Raw genomic sequence first — 16,649 nt, forward strand, 5'->3', positions numbered from 1 at the left:
AGCATGTCTATTCAAAATATTCCCAACGCCTTTCTCAGCAACAGTTGTCCGGCTAGCTGCAGAAATGACATGACCGGCAACCCTGAAAATGGACCTTAAGGCCAGCCATTTTACATCTCAGAAAATATGGCTCCGGAGCTTTCTTTTGTCTTTTCCAAAACAATGAGATTCCTTCAACCTGTAAAATTTCGGACTACCTTCATGCAACCTCTGCGGTGAGAAGGCTCGCTCTCTTGGACTTCCTACGCCCACGGACGTGCGTTCTCTCTCTCTCCCGAACTCTTCTTTCTATGTCTTATTAGTGATAAAATTACACTCTCCCTTAACCAGCTTTCATAGCTCAGTTGGTTAGAGCACCCGTTTAGTAAGCGGGAGGTCTTGAGTTCAACTCTCAATGAAAGCACAGAAAATTTCTTTATTGTTGAATAATCCGAAACGTTTTTATGCTAACAAAACTCTTGAAAGGTGGGCTAAAAAATTGTGGCCACGAGGAGCTCTAACAAAGTTCTGGCTACGTGACGTTGGAAAAGCTCTATGCCACTACTTTCTTGGTCTGCAAAAGTTTCTAGGACAACTTTTTCACCAGAGGTCAAAGTTTTGGCTACATAACTTTCTAGGCCATGACTTTGGGAAAGGAAATGTCTACATAATTTTTGGAAAGGCTCTAGAATACTATCACTTTGGCATGAAGCTATGCGATTGATACTTTGCTAGGAGATGTCACAACTCTAACTCCAACACTTGAAACCTATCAAGGTGCACTTTTGAGATTGTTGAGCTTAAGGCCTTACTTAATGCTAGATATCTATGAATCTCTTGTCATACTCTACATGGAAACAATTGGGTGAACCAACCTTGAGTGACACCAACATTTGAGCCAAAGGTAGTGATAAGGGCATGGTTGAATCACTAGGATGCACCGCACTAGCCTTGATGAGATTGATAATGTACACTTGATGGAGGTTCTAGTAGTGTTCCCTTTGAGAAGGCTATCAGAATATATCGTCTTTGGGAGAGAATGGATGAAATGAAATAGATCGATCATTGATTGGCAAAACGATGTTGCCTCCTTAGTAATAATTCATAACCTTACAACTCCACCTTGCATGCACAAGGCACATCAATAGCTTATTCCCCAAAAGGGCCCCCATGAAGGAAGCTTCTACCTAAAAATGCCCAATGTAAGAAGAAGTACATGCTAAACATGGTGAATCCCTAGAAAGCCAAAATTCAAGTGACGTATTCTCTAAAGCTAAAAAACCATTACTCGAGAAAGAATAAAAACCCAAAGATCATTCAAATCTTATTAGCCTAGAAAAAATATGGACCCAAAGAGCATTCAAATAGAAATACCATTGATGTAAATAGCAAACAAAGCGTGCCACCTAGAGGTGGGTACCAAAGATGGCCCTAAAAGCGCAAGGATACACACAGAAGCTCATCAACTTTGGTTCCCTAAAGTAAAGCAAGCCCTACCCAAGACTACTATCTGGAAGATATAAGAGACAAAGCTTCCATTAAAACCACAGATGCTAAGCCTACTCCAAAAAAGGGACCACGTCGAACACGAAGGTTAATACACTCAAAATTAGTCTTAGAGGCACCCAAACTCTCTTAACCTCCTACCAAAGGTAATGGAACTCCACCTAGGAGCAATATAGTATCCTCAACAGCCCTTAACAATGCCATCCCAAGAAGATTGGTGAAGCAAACGGAGCCTTCTACAGATCATACTACACCATAGATGGGATAAAACAACCAAAACCATTAATACTATGATTATAAAACATTTAGGGCAAGATTGATTTACAAAAGTTGCATCCACATAAGTGGGCTACATAAGCTCCCACACTATACATGTTGAAAAATCAAAGAAGAAGAGAAATACAAAAGAAAAAGAGAGAGAAAAATAAAAGCAAAGAAAAGAGGAAAAGAGCCCACAAATAAAAAGAAAAGAAAGGAGAAACTCACTTTGAAAATCCATGTGGTGCAGTCGAGCCCCTATCAGCTCTAAAAGACCAAAATTGGGGCACACATAAGAAGCATTGGCATGAAAACCTGGAAAACTCGAGAGGTATTTAGGGCAAGGGAACCATAATGACACATAAGCTTGCAAAAGCTGGCAAAATGGTACAATTAGCTTGAAAATGGTTGACCATCTTCAATATGCGCATATTAAAACAAGGCTCACAATATGTGCATAATTTGACTAGGAAGGATGTTGATGGTAATAAAATTCCATGTCCTCAAGTTGCAATGTGTGTGTGCTAGCCATGATACATACGTATCTTGATGTTTTAATAAGGGCGTATTAGCTATCCCCAAAATTTGTGCCTTCTTGCCGCCCCATGCCATGTCTTCATAAAAAATCCATTTTGATTTAGGGGCTATAATTTGCATGAAGTCCACATTATGTGTATTACTTTTGGAGATAATGGGGCTCTAAAAAATCATTTCTAGTGTGTGCACTTGATCTCCTAGCCATAGCCACCACCTATAACATATTTCCCTTAGCTAGTGTTTTTTAAAAGGCATTTTTTTAAAGGCAATAGAAGGGGATTTTCCTTGATCCTTAGGTGAAATTTTGGGATTTTTAATAAAAAAAAAATAAATTTGGTTGCCTAAATATCTTCAAAGAAACATGGAAATAGTTTATGTTCCGAAAAATTGCTCAAAATTTTAGTGAATTTTTAAAATATTTGATTTTAGCTAAAACCATGTAATAAGACATAAAAAGAATCATTCCACAAAGCTACACTCCTTTGGCCATAAAAGCAGGACAACGTTGATGCTCTTTGTGCCATTATCACCAATGTAAGTGATTCTCTTCTTACTCTAACTCAACATACAACCAGCGCATGTGGGGCCTGGATGATAAGTATCTATAAGAGCTAGAAAAAGACTCGAAAAAGACCATGATGTAAAATTCAAAGAATGAACTTGCTACACAAAAGTTTGCTAAAGGAGAGGCTACAAAGGCATTCATCAGGCTGAGTAAAAAATTTGCAAGGTTAAATGGTTGCTACGGTGGGAAAAACAAACACTACTAAGGTGCATATGGATATTTCTCACAAATATGATGGCTTGTTATCGCGCTCAAGTTGAAGTATTTCTTGTTAGGTTTAAATATTTTAGTGCTATGCTACTTAAGTAGGAGATGCAACCAAAGACTCGTGATGGCAATGATGTTGCATTTGTTGCCAATGATATAGACAAAGATGTGGCCTCTTTGTTTATAGAAATAAGAAGAAGTTTGAAGTGAGCTGCAACTATTGTGCTAAGCGGGTGTGGTAAGAGGGTTCATGCTATTAAAGATTATAGAAAGATGCAAACTAACAAGAAGAAGAGGGTTCATGCTATTAAAGACTATAGAAAGACGCAAAATAACAAGAAGAGCAACAGCTTGTGGTAAGAGGATTCATGCTATTAAAGATATAGAAAAATGTAAACTATCAAGAAGAGCAACAGATTGAAGTCTTCATGGAAGAAAAATGAATCAATTAATAATTCCAAGTTTGAGAGCTTGAACTTTTTGTTGTCATGGAAAATGAGTGAGTCAATAATGCCAAGGTTGAGCTTGAAACTTTTGTTTCCATAGGAGAGGTATGCTAGAGAGAGAAAATCTTCTAGAGAGTCGTAATTCAGTTTTTAAATATTTTTGGATGGAAAAATATCTCTTCTTATTAAAATAAGTTCCCCCGAAACAGAAGTTCAAAAAGATTTTCAAAGGTGCATTAGAAATCAAGTATAATCTGTCCAAGAGGCCTTATCCTAGGGGTCCGAATTTTTGAAAAATTTTAAATTAAGGTTCCTATGGACCAATAAGATTCATCCAAATGTAGGGAGGAGATAAATGGAAGAATAAAAGAAAAATCTCCCAAAAATGAGTAAATACTCACATAAGATAAGGACAAGGTTAATAGTTAAAAAAGAGAGATATTTAGAAGAAATGATGCATTTTTGACACCTCAGTATGGGGGAATTCCCCTCATGAAGGAGGCGCCTATTTCACATGTGTGGGAGAGTTTTAAACTCCCAAATAATGAGATATTTTTATCTCTCCTCTCTCCTGTTCCAACTAGATCCAAAAAGTGGACTGAACTTACTCAAAAATGGTAAAAAATTGACCAAACTGATCTGGAAAATTCTAGAATCAGTTGGCTTGGTTAGAAGCTCACTTTTTCCTATAAATAGAAGTCTTCCCCTTTGTTGAAGCTTAATACTGTTTTTGCACTGTTACCCTACTTCTCCCAAGAGCCAAAAACTGTGAATTTACTCATAATTCATTAGTTTTTGACCTTCCCTCTTCTAAAGATTGGTGGCCACTCTTGTTTCAAACAAGAGTAGATCCCTCAAACCATCAAGCCAAAGGAAAGCTCTAAAATTCTCCGTGTAAGTTAGAGATTCTTCTCTTTTCTATTCATTTTATGGTTTTTTTATGATTTTTGTCTTCTCTAAAATGAATATGATGTTATGCCTCATTGAAAAAAGGCATTCCCCTCTCTTCTTTAGTAAATCCAACCATTCTTTATCCTAGATGAATGATTAATGGATAAAATCAAGTTTTTCATAATGTTTCTCATTGATAAGTAGAAAATGTTTACATTAGAATGATTTAAATACTCTTGATGAACTTCTAATTATTTTTAGAGAGTTAAAAATTGAAAAATGGTCAGCCATACAAAGGAGGTTATGGCAAAATTTTCTAAAATTGTGAAAAATAAGTTTTACTTTTTTTAATTCAAAAAGAGTAAATCCCATCGTATATGTACTCTTAAAGTGTTATTTTTCATCCTAGGTATAGAAAAATGCTTACTAAAAATATTTTATTAAAAAAAAGTGTTACTTTCTTTAGAATTAAATTCTATGCCTAGAAGGAAGCATATTGAAATTTTTATTTTGATCATAAAAGAGTGATTTTCATCATAAATGATTTGTATGCATAAACATATGCATAAAAGATATTTTTTTAATATTAAAAGTGTGATTTTTATCATAAATGATTTTTATGCATAAATGGATGCATAAAATAAATTCTTTTATATTAAAAGATTGATTTTCATCATAAATGATTTGTATGCATAAACATATGCATAAAAGAAATTCTTTTATGTTAAAATTGTGATTTTCATCATAAATGATTTTTATGCATAAATGGATGCATAGAAGAAATTCTTTTATATTAAAAGAGTGATTTTCATCATAAATGATTTGTATGCATAAACATATGCATAAAAGATTTTTTTATATTAAAAGTGTGATTTTCATCATAAATGATTTTTATGCATAAATGGATGCATAAAAGAAATTCTTTTATATTAAAAGTGTGATTTTCATCATAAATAATTTTTATGCATAAATGGATGCAAAAAAGAAATTCTTTTATATTAAAAGAGTGATTTTCATCATAAATTATTTGTATGCATAAACATATGCATAAAAGATATTTTTTAAATATTAAAAGTATGATTTTCATCATAAATGATTTTTTATGTATAAATGGATGCATAAAAGAAATTCTTTTATATTAAAAGTGTGATTTTCATCATAAATGATGTGTATGCATAAAAGAAATTCTTTTATGTTAAAAGTGTGATTTTCATCATAAATGATTTTTATGCATAAATGGATGCAAAAAAAAAATTCTTTTATATTAAAAGAGTGATTTTCATCATAAATGATTTTTATGCATAAAAGATATTTTTTTATATTAAAAGTGTGATTTTCATCATAAATGATTTTTATGCATAAAAGAAATTCTTTTATGTTAAAAGTGTGATTTTCATCATAAATGATTTTTATGCATAAATGGATGCATAAAAGAAATTCTTTTATATTAAAAGAGTGATTTTCATCATAAATGATTTGTATGCATAAACATATGCATAAAAGATAAATTTTTATATTAAAAGTGTGATTTTCATCATAATGATTTTTATGCATAAATGGATGCATAAAAGAAATTCTTTTATATTAAAAGAGTGATTTTTATCATAAATGATTTTTATGCATAAATGGATGCATAAAAGAAATTCTTTCATACTAAAAGAGTGATTTTCATCATAAATGATTTTTATGATGATAAAAATTACTCTTTCATATTTAAATCACTATTTCATATTAAAAGAGTGATTTTCATCATAAATGATTTTTATGATGATAAAAGTGTGACTTTCATCAGAATTGGATTTTATGCATAAATAGATGCATATAGAATTTTTATATATTTAAATAAGGGTTCTCTTTAATCCTCTATTTGATTTCTGTAAAAATTGAAAAAATGAATAAGTAGATAATCTGTGAGAGAAAATTCTATCGTTTCATATTCACCAAGATGGTAATGAGAAAATTCAAATAAACTATCAAAGTCGGAGATTGAGATAAATGATTATTTTATTCCTCATAGGAATTCATGTTTAGTTTAGAAAGCTGTAAGCAAATATTCAAATGAACAAAATTTAGAAAAAGAGAAATTGAAATATTATCTTTCATCAAGAAAGATAGTTTAGGAAGAACCTTTTCAGACTCAAACTCTGATTCAGACTATTGACCAAGACCTAATTCCTTCGTCAGTTTCAATCAATGACGATGTGCCCAGTTCAGGAAAAATACAGTCAAATCACCCACACCAAATCCGAAACTAAGTTAAGATTTTTGATTTTGATATGAGGATCAAGTTAACAGAATTCGAGGAATTTTGTTTGGAATTCGGACCTGGATCTAAAAGTATTGGGATATGGATTTAAGATTTATTCATGGTATTCAAACAAAATCAAAATTAAAAATTTGCATAGAAACCCTGTTTTCTTAAAGGACTGTCTTACGCTGGAGGGAGCATTTGGCATACGTGTTTATCTAAGAGAAGTTCGGTTGTTGCAACAGCTGGCGGGGACTGTTCAAGGGACAGCTCACGCGGCAAAAACCTGCCCAGGTCTTGACCAGCCTCGGTATGGTGAAAAATGGTGTGCTTCCGGTAGGATGGGCAAGGGCCGACGAAGCGGTCCCTGAGTGAAGTACCAGGACACCTAAGGAGGATCCTGGAGGGTTCTGACCAGGTGATGCATGGGCTTGCAGTGCTTAGAACACCCATGCGTATGTCGTGGAAGATATATATATGTATGTTGATGAAATGATTATTGTAATCTGTTACTGGATCTCATTGTTGACAGCTGGTCCCAACAGAGAGTCTAGAGTGGTACTATTTTTGTGAAACAAGGGATTGAATGGAAATTTTGAGTTATGAAATCTGTGACCATATCTGTTTTGTCAATGGATTATTTTTATATTAAAGTTTTAAAGAGGAGTGTGCGTACCTGTTTTCTAAAGCTAAAGTTAAGAAAGGCATTCAATTATGGGTGGGTGAGTACTTGTTTGGTTCTACCGATTCCAGTGGGGTAGGGTGGTGGCTAACCCATGGACCGGATAGGCTGGAATTAGTGGAGTTTTAATAATCAAACTGAAAAATTTAGGATTACGCTAGGATTCGAGTAGTTAGTTAATTCCCTGATAAATTTCTCAATTGAGTGGTTCAACGGTTGTGCGTGATCTTGATTACAAAAAAAGCGTTGCATTGCTCAGATGATCAAATTATATCAGCGATAGTTTCCTTCTATCTGGTTTATTCAGGTGAAGGATAGTTTAGATTTTGATCTTGTTAGAAAAATTCGTTATGAAAATTCAAAAAGGTGGAATCGTCTCCACTTTCCAGGCATGGAAAATTTTCCCGATTTCGGTTTTCGGAGTGACCACCATCTTAGTCTCATGCCCGGACATTCATGGGCGAGGCCCTGAGTGAGAAACCCTGCCCCACGCATGAGGGGGCTGCTTTCGCTGTCGGCTATACTGGGAGTCCGGTGCGCGGAGGGGACAGAGGGATCTCACAGAGCTGGTATCAGAGCGCTGTTGTAAATTTAAGTAACATCAGTAGAAATTGCCTAAATTTTTAATAGAAATCTGAGAAAGAAATGTTTTTCGCTTGTTAATACTATGTGAATGAACTTCAAAATTGAAAGACTCATAAATTGAATTGAAAATTTATAGATGGATACCCCGAACCTATCTGGAATTCCTGGACTCTCTCAGAGTCAGGATATGATAGCTTTTGCATTTGATCACCTCATCAACTCTGCTACAACCTGAATGAGCAGAGTGACTTGCTCGCCATTTTGAGAGTCTTTACTTTCCTGATCCTCTTGAGCGACATCGGTATATGTGGTTCTGTGGAGGATGATGTATTAATGTCAGTACGAGGCAAAATAATTCCTTGGCCATGATTCTGATAAGGCTAGGGCTTTGTTCAGCATGTTCAACTCTTTGATCATTCACCCAAGAACTTCAGAACTTCATGCCGATTTTTTAGGCTTCTTAGCCGCTTTATCCCTAGAGATAGAATTACAACACCTCTTTGTGTAATGAATCGTGTGTACCATGGCATGTCTCCTTCGCAGTTTCGCTTCTTTATGTGAATACGATTGAGGCAGTGATTTTGGGAGCCATGATGCTCTATGTATATATTAAAAACTTTTGATAATAAATGATATTTTGTGAAAATAATTCCATTTTGTTTTCATGATTGTGAAAATGGTTGATGAAATTATCAGGGTAAATCTTGCTGTAAGTTGTATGATGAAATAACTATATGTTTAAAGATAAAGTTCAAAAATTAAATAATCATAAAGCTATTGTCAAAGTTAAGTTGACAAAAATCTCGTTTTGTCAGAGTCATGAGGCGCGTAGCCCGTGCAAGGCAACCGGATCCTCTAACTGATGACGAGGAGTTAGATTCAGATGTTCGCAAAGCCTTGCACAGATCACACCTGGTCCCTTCAAGGGTGAAGGGGAACAGTTAGGTGAAGTTGTAGAAAAGTGGATTGAGGCCATGGAGGAATATTTTGATGTAACTGGCTATAATGAGAGAAGCAAGATGGCTCTCGCTAGGTTAAAGATTGTGGAAATGGCCAGGGTTGCGTGGAGGAATCACTGCGAGACAAACCGTCTCGACCGAAATACCCAAACTTGGACCGATCTCAAGGCTTACCTCAAAAAGAGGTTTTGTCCCCCAGGCTTTCTTGAAACTAAGATGAATGAGTTCTTGGAGCTAAAGCAAGAAAACCGGACAATTGAGTGCCATCAGGCTTTTGTCCTTCTCCTTAAATATTCCCTTTATTGGATGAAGAGAAGCTAATGGCCAGGTTCATTCGGGGAATGAATGAGCCATTGGATACTTTAGTCAAGAATGCCAAACCTATCTCAATGGCCGAAGCAGTAAGAATGGCAAAGGATTTTGCCAAAGCCTTTGTATTAAAGGTCCCGTCGAAGCTTGCACCCTCTAACTTTAAAAGATTCCAAACCCAGGGAAGTACTTCAAACTTTCCACCCCTGAAGAGGCAGCAAGGCCCGAATCATAATCAGGATGTAGGAAGATTCCGAAGTGAAGGAAGACCCTTCTCCCAAAATACTTTCTCAGGAGCCCCACCTCTTTCAAGAAATCAGAGGGATGAGCTCAGAAGTGAAAATCGATGTTTTGGATGCCAAGGTTTTGGGCACTAGTTGAAAGACTGCCCGACTCCTGCCATGTCAAGGGGACAGGGAAGTCAAGGACCCCGAGTTCAGAGACCAACCCCTTCATACCAGTCTACTAATCAGGGTCTGTCTCGCCCAAGCCAGGGAAACCCCAGAAGAACTCCAGCTCAGCCATCTGCCTTTGTCGAGAATAACCTCAGAACTCCTCCCCCCAGAACTAGGGTAACCAAAGAGAAAGAGTTTCGCCTCAGACTGGAGCAGCCAGAGCAGTCATAATTTCAGATGTAGTAGAAGAGGAAAGAGGGCAGATCTATGCTACAATTGAAAACCAAGGGCCTAACTGTCAGTTCTCAGTCATCCATACTCCAGCAGAGTATCAGGGTAAGCCTTTTAAGCTTTTGATTGATTCAGGCAGTTCTCATTCATTCATTTTCCCTGGATGCTTACGTAAGCTAGTCTTAGAACAGAAATCAGGGAAACCTATGCAAGTTGAATTGGCCAGTGGGAAGATTCTTTTCACTCACCATGAGATAGATCTTATCCAGTTCAATCTATATGGTAATGTGACTGACTGTCAGTTCAAAGTCTTACCTCTGGGAGTTTCTGACGGGATCCTTGGAATGGATTGGCTTCACAAAAATCAAGCTGACATACACTGTCACAATGGAACCATTTCCTTCCATGACCTTCATGGGAACAAAGTTCAAGGAACTGGAGTTTCTGGATCCCCAGACCTTCAGTTAGTAAAAGCTTCTAGGTTGCTGAAAAAGAAGCAGCAAATTTATGTTGTCAAAATGAACCCAGTAGACTCAAAGCTCAAGGCTAAAGAACCAAAATGGTTAAATGAATTTGATGATCTATTCCCAGTAGAGCTAACTAAAATGCCTCCAATTCGGGAAGTAGATCATGTGATAGAATTAACCCCTGGAGCTCAGCCAGTAGCCCAGCGCACGTATAAAATGCCAGTTCGTGAAGCCATCAAACTCAAGGAACAACTTAGGCAGCTGTTAGAACAAGGGTTTATTAGACCCAGTGTTTCACCTTGGGGTGCGCCAGTTCTCTTTCAGAAAAAGAAAGATGGAACGCTTAGACTCTGTGTGGACCACAGAGGTCTAAATCAGTTGACAGTTAAGAATAAGTATCCTATTCCCAAAATTGATGAGCTTCTGGAGGGCTAAGTGGAGCCCAGATCTTCACAAAGATAGATCGAAAATCAGGGTATTACCAAATCAGGATTAATGAGCAAGATATCCCGAAGACAGCCATCAATACTCGATATGGGCATTATGAATTCACTGTCATGCCGTTTGGATTGACAAATGCCCCAGCTACATTCAATCGCTTAATGCAAGACATTCTTAGAGAATACTTGGATGATTTTGTTCTTGTTTTCTTTGATGGTATTCTGATTTACTCAAAGAATACAGCTGACCATGAAGCTCATGTCAGAAAAGTTCTTGAGATTCTAAGGAAGCACCAACTCTTTACCAAAAAGAGAAAATGCACTTTCTTTGCTGACCACGTTGAATACTTGGGCTTTTTGGTATCCAAAGATGGAATTTCTCCAGATTTCGCAAAAGTCCAAGCAATCATAGATTGGCCTGAACCAAAGACAGTGAAAGAAGTCACAGGATTCTTGGGATTGACTGGCTGGTATAGAATTTTTATACCAAAGTATGCTCTCATAGCTTCCCCCCTGACTAATCTTCTCAAGAAGAATATCTCGTTTCAATGGTCTGCTAGGTGCCCGAGTGCTTTTGATAAGCTGAAGACCGCCTTGGTAACCAATCCTGTTTCTGAAGCTGCCAGATTTCTCTCTACCCTTTGAGGTAGTAATTGATGCCAGTGGTTTTGCCCTGGGAGGTGCACTTATGCAGGAAGGTCATGCAGTGGCCTATGAATACCGAAAACTCAGAAAGCATGAGAGGAATTATACTGTCCATGACCTGGAACTACTTTCAGTAGTATATGCCATGAAGTTGTGGAGACATTACCTACTGGGACAAAGATTCACTTTGATAAATAGATCATCAGATCTTAAAGTGGATCTTCACTCAGAAGGATCTCAGCATGTGCCAAAGAAGGTGGATGCAGACCCTGCAGGAATTTGATTTTGAAATCAAGTACCGCCCAGGCAAAGAAAATGTGGTAGCAGATGCCCTCAGCAGAAAAGCCTCCTTGCTTGCAATTACTGTAGTATCAAATCCTTTGATTATTGAAGCAAGAGAGAAGATCATGCAGGATAGATTCTTTGGCCCTATTGCTACCCTACTTATGCAAGAAAGCAAAACTCCACAGGAGTTGAATAGAGTTCAAGGGTACAGCCTGGATGATGGCATTATGTATTATAATCGCAGGCTATGCATTCCCAATGATGAGGGAACCAAGGGTCAAATTCTGAATGAAGCCTATAATAGCAGGACATCCAGGTTTCATCAAAACCTACGTGTGTAAAAAAAAGCTTCTTTTGGCCTGGTCTGAAAAAGGATGTACTGAATCATGTACATCAATGTCTGACATGCCAGAAAGTCAAAACTGAAAGAGTAAAAATGCCTGGGAAGTTACATCCATTGGACATCCCCCAGATGAAGTGGGAATGTATCAGTATGGATTTTATTACTGGTTAAACTGAAAGGGTAAACCAAGTAATCGAAGATATACTTCGGTCATGCTGTGGTGGCAGGGAACCCAAGAAGTGGCTAAGCTATGTGCACCTAGTCAAGTTCGCCTACAATGCTTCTTATCACCAAAGTATCGTGATGAGCCCTTTTAAAGCTCTGTATGGACAAGATTGCTTAACTCCATTAACTTGGTCCGGGCCGACCCATTGATTAGGGTCGAGATGTCCAGACAGATGCTTGACGACATGGAGTAGCAGATGCAGTCAATTCGTAAAGATATTAAAGCTGCCCAGGATCGACAGAAGCAATATGCAAATAAGAAGAGGACAAACAGAAAGTTTGAACAAGCAGATATGGTCTTCATTAGAGTACGGCCCAAAAGAAGTTCTCTATCTCTTGGGAAGTACAAGAAGTTATCCCCCAGATATTGTGGGCCATATCTGATTACAAAGAAAGTAGGTGACTTAGCCTACGAACTTCTTCTGCCTCCTCATCTCAAAGTTCATAATGTATTTCATGTAAGCCTTCTAAAGAAATATATGCCAAGCCCAAATCATGTGCTTGATGATGAAATTCTAACCTCTTCAACCCAAGGCCAGATAGAACTTCAACCTGAATAAATTCTTGATGTTCGAGAAAAGATTCTCAGGAAACAGAATTCTCAAAGAATTATTGGTGAAATGGAAGTTCTATCCTTTTGAAGATGCCACTTGGGAGAATGAAGCCGATCTATTGTGGGATTACATCCAGTTTGCGAGATGAGGGCATCTCGTAACCACATCCCTCTTCAGAAATATAAAAGATCTTGTTTCTACCAGTTTTGGCCTAGAGAGAGAAAATCTTCTAGAGAGTAGTAATTCAGTTTTTAAATATTTTTGGATGGAAAAATATCTCTTCTCATAAAAAAAGATTTTCAGAAGGTGCATTAGAAATCAAGTATAATCTGTCCAAGAGGCCTTATCCTAGGGGTCCAGATTTTTAAAAAAATTTAAATTAAGGTTCCTATGGACCAATAAGATTCATCCAAATGTAGGGAGGAGATAAATGGAAGAATAAAAGAAAAATCTCCCAAAAATGAGCAAATACTCACATAAGATGAAGAGTTGACTAAGGACAAGGTTAATAGTTAAAAAAGAGAGATATTTAGAAGAAATGATGCATTTTTGACACCTCAGTATGGGGGAATTTCCCTCATGAAGGAGGCGCCTATTTCACATGTGTGGGAGAGTTTTAAACTCCCAAATAATGAGATATTTTTATCTCTCCTCTCTCTTGTTTCAACTAGATCCAAAAAGTGGACTAAACTGACCCAAAAAGTGGACTAAACTGACCCAAAAATGGTCAAAAATTGACCAAACTGATCTGGAAAATTCTATATTCAGCTGGCTTGGTTAGAAGCTCACTTTTTCCTACAAATAGAAGCCTTCTCCTTTGGTGAAGCTTAATACTGTTTTTGCACTGTTACCCTACTTCTCCCAAGAGCCAAAAAACTGTGAATTTACTCATAATTCATTAGTTTTTGACCTTCCCTCTTCTAAAGATTGGTGGCCACTCTTGTTTCAAACAAGAGTAGATCCCTCAAACCATCAAGCCAAAGGAAAGCTCTCGAATTCTCCGTGTAAGTTGGAGATTCTTCTCTATTCTATTCATTTTATGGTTTTTTTAATGATTTTTGTCTTCTCTAAAATGAATATGATGTTATGCCTCATTGAAAAAAGGCATTCCCCTCTCTTCTTTAGTAAATCCAACCATTCTTTATCCTAGATGAATGATTAATGGATAAAATCAAGTTTTTCATAATGTTTCTCTTTGATAAGTAGAAAATGTTTACATTAGAATGATTTAAATACTCTTGAGTGATGAACTTTTAATTAATTTTAGAGAGTTAAAAATTGAAAAATGGTTAGCCATACAAAGGAGGTTATGGCGAAATTTTCTAAAATTGTGAAAAATAAGTTTTACTTTTTTTTGGGTTCAAAAAGAGTAATTCCCATCGTATATGTATTCTTAAAGTGTTATTTTTCATCCTAGTTATAGAAAAATGCTTACTAAAAATATTTTATTAAAAAAAAGCGTTACTTTCTTTATAATTAAATTCTATGCCTTGAAGGAAGCATATTGAAATTTTTATTTTGATCATAAAAGAGTGATTTTCATCATAAATGATTTTTATGCATAAACATTAAAAGTGTGATTTTCATCATAAATGATTTTTATGCATAAATGGATGCATAAAAGAAATTCTTTTATATTAAAAGAGTGATTTTATCATAAATAATTTGTATGCATAAACAGATGCATAAAAGAAATTCTTTTATGTTAAAATTGTGATTTTCATCATAAATGATTTGTATGCATAAACATATGCATAAAAGATTTTTTTATATTAAAAGTGTGATTTTCATCATAAATGATTTTTATGCATAAATGGATGCATAAAAGAAATTCTTTTATGTTAAAAGTGTGATTTTCATCATAAATGATTTTTATGCATAAATGGATGCAAAAAAGAAATTCTTTTATATTAAAAGAGTGATTTTTATCATAAATGATTTGTATGCATAAACATATGCATAAAAGATATTTTTTAATATTAAAAGTGTGATTTTCATCATAAATAATTTTTAATGTATAAATGGATGCATAAAAGAAATTCTATTATATTAAAAGAGTGATTTTCATCATAAATGATTTGTATGCATAAAAGAAAATTTTTAATGTTAAAAGTGTGATTTTTATCATAAATGATTTTTATGCATCAATGGATACATAAAAGAAATTCTTTTATTTTAAAAGAGTGATTTTCATCATAAATGATTTTTATGCATAAAAGATATTTTTTATATTAAAAGTGTGATTTTCATCATAAATAATTTTTATGTATAAATGGATGCATTAAAGAAATTCTTTTTTGTTAAAAGTGTGATTTTTATCATAAATGGTTTTTATGCATAAATGGATGCATAAAAGAAATTCTTTTATATTAAAAGAGTGATTTTCATCATAAATGATTTGTATGCATAAACATATGCATAAAAGATAAATTTTTATATTAAAAGTGTCATTTTCATCATAATGATTTTTATGCATAAATGGATGCATAAAAGAAATTCTTTCATACTAAAAGAGTGATTTTTATCATAAATAATTTTTGTGCATAAATGGATGCATAAAAGAAATTCTTTCATATTAAAAGAGTGATTTTCATCATAAATGATTTTTATGATGATAAAAGTGTGACTTTCATCAGAATTTTTTATGCATAAATAGATGCATATAGAATTTTTATATTTAAATAAGGGTTCTCTTTAATCCTCTGTTTGATTTTCGCAAAAATTGAAAAAATGAATAAGTAGATAATCTGTGAGAGGAAATTCTACCGTTTCATATTCACTAAGATGGTAATGAGAAAATTCAAATAAACTATCGAAGTCGAAGATCGAGATAAATGATTATTTTATTCCTCACATAGGAATTTGTGTTTAGTTTAGAAATCTGTAAGCAAATATTCAAATGAACGAAATTTAGAAAAAGAGAAATTAAAATATTACCTTTCAAGAAAGATAGTTTAGGAAGAACCTTTGCAGACTCAAACTCTGATTCAGACTATTGACCAAGACCTAATTCCTTCGTCAGTTTCAATCAATGACGATGTTCACGAAAAATACACTCAAATCACTTGCTACTGTTATGCTGGCAATGCTAGTTCTAGTTATGCTTATAATGTTGGTGCTCTCTTGGTCTTACTCTGTTACAATGGCAATGCTGGTTAGCTACTAGTTATGCTTGACAATGCATGAGTTAGACTTAGAAAAGAGGGAAAATCGACAAGTAGGGGCTGGTCTTTATTGATCTATAAGGTCCAATTATCTACAAAAGGGTTAGCCTTATGAAAGGTTGTCTTTACTTGGTCTTCATTAGCTTCTTCTTCTTCGTTAATCTTCACTTTGATGTTGACCGTGGTCTTCTTCATATTTGATGTAGACCTTGGTCTTCTTCGTTGATCTTTATGTCAATATAGACTTTCTTCTTCCTCGTTGATCTTTATGTTTCTTTATGTCGATGTAGACCTTGGTATTCTTCATCTTTGATGTATGCAGACAATGATAGAAACATTTTTACAATGAAATGATGATGCACATCCGTTACAAAAGATAATGCAAAAAATATGTTGAAGGGGGTCTTAGCCTATATCTCCTTCGTCCATTCGAATCTGATGATAACCAGACTTTAGGTCGATCTTAATAAAGACTTGGGCTTCTTTAAGTTTGTCTAGCAAGTCATCTACTTGAGGTATTGAATATCGATTCTTAACAGTAATTTTGTTTAGTGCACGATAATCGATACACAATCGATATGTACCATTCTTCTTTTTAATGAGAAGAATTGGAGCACCAAATGGAAAATTACTGGGTAGAATCAATTCCTTATCTAATAGCTCTTCGATTTGTCTTTGAATTTCCTTTTGTTCTAACATGTTAACTCTCTAAGGAGCTTTACAAGGCG

At 35.1% G+C, this 16,649-nt stretch overlaps 1 non-coding gene across 1 annotated transcript; it reads left to right on the forward strand.

Annotated features, from left to right (window-relative positions):
- Nucleotides 1-329: 329 nt before the first annotated feature.
- On the forward strand, nucleotides 330-403 carry TRNAT-AGU (transfer RNA threonine (anticodon AGU)). Its single transcript has one exon. It is a non-coding gene; the product is annotated as a tRNA-Thr (tRNA).
- Nucleotides 404-16,649: the final 16,246 nt, after the last annotated feature.

The sequence above is a fragment of the Cibotium barometz genome, chromosome 31 (assembly GCF_041138505.1).
Source record: "Cibotium barometz isolate CiBa-2024 chromosome 31, ASM4113850v1, whole genome shotgun sequence".
In the NCBI taxonomy this organism is placed as follows: domain Eukaryota; kingdom Viridiplantae; phylum Streptophyta; class Polypodiopsida; order Cyatheales; family Cibotiaceae; genus Cibotium; species Cibotium barometz.